The 5398-nt window shown below is 43.7% G+C and overlaps 1 long non-coding RNA gene across 1 annotated transcript; it reads left to right on the top strand.

The window, feature by feature from the left end:
* Positions 1–2924: 2924 nt before the first annotated feature.
* LOC137189028 (uncharacterized) lies at positions 2925–4481 on the top strand. The gene is made up of 3 exons (XR_010929575.1): positions 2925–3147; positions 3270–3668; positions 3808–4481. It is a non-coding gene; the product is annotated as an uncharacterized lncRNA (long non-coding RNA).
* Positions 4482–5398: the final 917 nt, after the last annotated feature.

Raw genomic sequence — 5398 nt, 5'->3', positions numbered from 1 at the left:
TATTATAGTTATTATAATAACTAAGTTCAGGAACAAGACCACGCCCCGTTCCCTCTCACCAATACACCACGCCTGCACCTCGTTAACCCAAATCACCCGTCACGCCTGCACCTCGTTAACCCAAATCACCCGTCACGCCTGCACCTCGTTAACCCAAATCACCCGTGCCTCCCGCCCACATACCTGCACGCATACATAAGCACGCCTCGCCTCCACCTCTCCTGTTGGTCTCGAACCCCTCCCACCGCCGTCCCGGGGCCTTTCTGTGGTGAGTCTGCATGTTCTCTGCGTGTTCACGTGGGTTTCCACCAGGCGCTCCAGTTTCCTCCCACCATAAAGACATGCACGCCAGGGCCTATTCTTCCATCCCAGTAATTCTCCTCTTTCATCATAGGAACCACTGGGGGACGATGAAGCAAAAATTGCTCATCGAGACGTGCCCCCACCCTGAGTCTCCGTCCCGGGTTCCTCCAGCCTCAACTCAACTCCAGCCGGTCACTATCCATCCAATCCGACTCCTTCATGACGGCGTCCGTCGCCTCCCCTCGACCCTAACATCCATCGCCCCTCATCTTATTCCTTCCCGAATCATCTTGCTGATCAAATAAACTATTTAAACTATATGGTCTAAGTTAGTGAATAAGGCCTACGTAAACTGGATGGATGGCAAATTAAATGTAAAATGTCATAAAATTACATGCTAAGGTAATAATGACTAGTTGCTAATAGTCAGCGGAAACATGTTTGCTAACAGCAGCTAAATATCAGAAAGAAGAAGAAGACACTTCCTTTGCTGAGAGGCTTCAGATGAAATAAAACAGGATAAATCAGGACAGTAATCAAATCATACAGCATTTGCTGCCGTGTGATCCTGTACTGACTGTTGTCCTCAAACTAATCCATTTTGATTTCATGTTTAAACCTTTTTGAGGACGTGTCTTCCACCCATTAAATCATTTTCTTGCATTATAATTTGATGGTTTCCACTCTCTTTGTCATGTAGTGTGAAAAAAGGTATTCATTATTTTAAAACAAAGAATAGTCACAATAATATGAACGACAAATAATCTTTTTCATGAGTATTTGATTGATTAATTATGTATATTTTGTATGTTACAACTGTCCCAGTATCACCAGTGGCATGTGTTACAACCGTCCCAGTACACTGGGACTGTACTTAAATCAATTTTGCAACCTTTACATATTTCATAAAACCACTTAAATACATTGTACCCCTAGTTGACACATTAAGTTTATAACTATTCCAGTGTAAATGGTTTTTGATTTATTGGGAAAAGTGTAACAACCGTCCCCGGTCTCCCCTCCTCGTCACATTTATCGTGTGAAAAAGTGAGTTCACACGATGTTTTTTTTTAACACCTCACATTTCACAGTAAGATATTAATTATAACATCTCATAAATATAACATGTGGATGAAATATTTCACACGTAAACTCGTAAATGTGCTTTTCTCTGCGATGTCCAGGCAGCAGGTGGTTTGGCGCTGCAGACTGAAACCGTCACAGCCAACTCTGAGTTTTAGAGTTCGTCTTCACCACATAAATCTGTATCTCAGTTTCATCGTCCACAGTGTGTAAATCATAAAACACACCGGGGCTCTGTGTTCCAGTGTGTTTGAAGGGGGGAAAACGGAGCTTTTTGCAAATGATGTCATGAGCAGGACTTTCTGTCGCCTCCGGTCTTATCTGCGATCACTCATTTGAAATGTTGATATAGTGGAACACACACGGAGCTGCTGTCATTGACCTCGTTAACGTCACCGTGATAAAATAAAGATGTTATCAGCAGTTTGAGAGTGAGCTGATTAACAAGTAGAGTTTATGGTCTGTAATTAAGCCACTGTGTCATTCCGCACTATATATATTAGTACAGCAAAGAAAATTAATTGGCTACAATTTTGATACCTGATTCATCATTTTAAGTCATTTTTTAAGCAAAAACACCAAATCTTCTCTGGCAGCAGCGTCTCACGTGTGAATATTTGCTCGTTTTCCAGTTTTCTGTGATAGTAAACTCAACATATTTGTGTTTGTGACTGTTTGCGAACTCCCCGACTGGCTGATGGGCCGTAAGATAGTAAGATTTGTCAGCCGGCTGTCTGTCCTCCAGATGTTGGCTGTGATGCAGCTTCGCTGTTCGCCGACTGGAAGGAGGAGCAGTGTGGACATAAATCGTTTAAAAGGACGGGTCACAATTTTTCAATTCTGTCTTAAACCAACAGTCGGGAGCTGAAATGAACATTAAAGCTGTTTTTCTTGCTGTAATCATTCCTCCTGTTCATACTGACCTTTAGAAGATCCCTTCATAATGACCTTAATGAAGTTTATCTGAAGCTAATATGAAGCTTCAAATCAAGTAGATATCTTTCAACATTACAGTCTTTTTAGTGCCAAAGTTCCTCTTTTTGTTACTATACTTCCACCTGCAGCTCAACAGGGAAACACAAAGAGGGAATTTGATGCTAAAAACTTGATGTGACTAATTCATATGAGCTTCACAGAGACTTTTAAATGACTGCTGGTTTAACACACTGGGAACACTGGGAACTGGTTCTTTAACATTTTTAAAAAAGCAGGCGGATAAAAGTGTAGACGTAGTTTCTTTTCTGTCCAAGTTTCATCATCATTCATTCATCATTCGATAGTTCTTTTGCAAGCAGGAGCAGTTTAGAAACTCTTCTTCATGGTGCATTTGAGAACATGTCAGTGTCCAACATCTGATGATCCGCTGCCAGAAGCCTCGCTGATGATGTCAGCAGGTCAGGCTCAGAGGACAACCAACAAACAAACATGGATGCTGTGAACAGGATGAAGTTTCATTTGATTAAAAATGTTTCTGTCCAGGACTCAAGTAGCCCCGCCCCCCCCCCTCCCCCGGTGACACACCTGGACACCTGCCCGGACCAAACACCGCCGTCACTGATAACACTGATAAGAGTTTTAAGAGCGATAAGACATGTGGGACGATGTGGGACGAAGGTCGCAGAGACTGCAGAGTCACCAGAGCAGGAAACAGCCTCACAGACAGGAAGTGAGCGGCGTTACCTCGACAGGTGACACGTGGAGGGAAAATCTACAAATCTACAACCTGCAACAGTTTTTACTGCAGGTCACAACAAACAGGAAGTGATAAAATAACATTCTCAGTTTGAATACTGAACGAGTTCATTCATAATGCTTCCTTATCCCATCATTTCCTTTTCTTCCTCCGTCTCTCCCTCCTCTTCCTCCTCTCTTACCTTCTCCAGCAGGTAGACGTGAGACCTGAGAAACACAACACACATGATACGTTAAGAGAAGAGATGTGAGCGTGTCAGAGAGGCTGAGTCATAAATCCCAAACCTCTCAGCAGGGAGAAGACTCGGAGTGTCTCCTGTGGAAGTGTGTGCTCACCAGTACAGAGAGCTGTGGTTGAACTGGTGTTTTACAGGCCAGCCGGGTGTGGAGCTCACAGAGAGAGAGAGAGAGAGAGAGAGAGAGAGAGAGAGAGAGAGCCCGCCAACCGAAACAGCTGCAAACGTTCACGAGAGGGGAGTCGGAGCCAGTAACCATGGCAACTGTGGCTCTTAGCAGCATCACTGAAGTGTCATGAATCATCGAGTGGCTCGTTCAGCCAAAACAACAAACAAACACCTCAGAGGTCAGAGGTCAGGGAAAAAGTTTTATTATTATTTTATGCACATTCAACACTGTTTCTACTCTCTGCACTTTATTGTCCTTTTTACTTGTAGTCTGATTGTTTTTTACTGTTTTTATTGTATCTGTTCTTGTTGTGTTTGTATACAGAGAGAATGACAACACATCCCGCCTTGAACCTTGAACCTTGAACCTTGAAGGAATCTGCATCACGCCATCGTTCAGCGCTGAAGGACCAGCAGAGGACTGATCAACAGCTCAAGAGGAAATAATCAATACTGATCGGTATTATCCATGTCAGCAGATTGTCAGTGGTCTGAGGACGGTCGGCTGGAAGGAAACTGTCGATCTGAGTTCTGCAGCTCCTTCAGTCTGTTAGAACTGAAGAAACAACCGAGTCCAGTTTCCCCCAGTTCAACCCTCCATGGAGATCCATATTATCAGTGTGGCCAAAGCGTGTGTGTGTGTGTGTGTGTGTGTGTGTGTGTGTGTGTGTGTGTGTGTGTGTGTGTGTGTGTGTGTGTTTCAGCGTGTTTCATCACTCAGCTTCTCTTCTTATGCAATCCAGCTGTAAACCGTCCAGACTCAGACGGTGGAGGAACTTCGCCACCTGCTGGACGGAACACAAACTGCAACGACAGGAAAGAAGAAGAAACTTTAGTTCTTGCATCTAAAAACACTTTGTTATAAAGTGTTTTAATATCAAATATAATGAGATATTATTAATATTAAACATATGGCCATGGGAATCTCTTGAACTATTATTGGATGTTTGGATGTAAATGTAATGCTATACTTAATAATATATAACTTCATGAGATACAGACTGTTGTTTCACTGTATATCTGTGACTTTGTTTTCTGTTCTCTCTCGGTCCATGATACAATATAATAAAATTAAAATAAATGAATTAATAAAACTAAGATCAGAGACAAAATAAATAAGTAATAACAGCAGAAATGACGACAGGACGCAGACAGAACGGTGCAGGTGAGGAAGTGTTTATTTATCCTCCTTCAGAGCTCAAAACAACGTTTCCTGAGTCTTCCAGTGTTTGACCTCATGGTCTGATGGGACCAGACTGGGATCTGTCTTTCTTTATTATGATCCCATTAACACCAGTATTCAAGTGCATTCAACTCCATCCAACCCATCATACTCAGTCAGCCTCAGTTTGTCAGGTTGGGGAACTGTGTTTCTGGGACAGTAATGAGCAGCACGGGGGCTCCACAGGGGACTGTACCGGTTCCATCCCTGTTCACAGTATATACCTCAGACTCCAAATACAACTCTGAGTTCTGCCACATCCAGAGATACTCGGATGACACTGCTATTATAGCGTGCATCAGGAATGGACAGGGATCCGAATACAGGGATCTAATAACAGCCTTCAGTGACTGGAGTCGCCTTCAACTGAACACCTCAAAAACAAAGGAGATGATCGTGGATTTCCCCTCTGGAGTCAGTGAAAATCTGTGAGGTGGACATTGAAGTGGTGCACACCTACAAATATCTAGGGGGTCCTTGTGGATGACAAGCTGGACTGGTCCTCTAACACCGACGCCCTCTACAGGAAGGGGCAGAGCCACCTGTTCTTCCTGCAGACACTGAGGTCCTTTGATGTGTGTGTGGAAATGATGACGGTGGTGGCCGATGCCGCGGTGTGCTGGGGAGGCACCAAGCGATTAGACGAGCTGGTCAAAAAGCGAGCTCAGTGCCGGGCAGGAGATTGGACCTGCTA

The sequence above is a fragment of the Thunnus thynnus genome, chromosome 1 (genome assembly GCF_963924715.1).
Source record: "Thunnus thynnus chromosome 1, fThuThy2.1, whole genome shotgun sequence".
Lineage (NCBI taxonomy): Eukaryota > Metazoa > Chordata > Actinopteri > Scombriformes > Scombridae > Thunnus > Thunnus thynnus.
The sequence above is the reverse complement of the archived record's forward strand: the minus strand, read 5'-3'. Positions and strand labels throughout refer to the sequence as shown.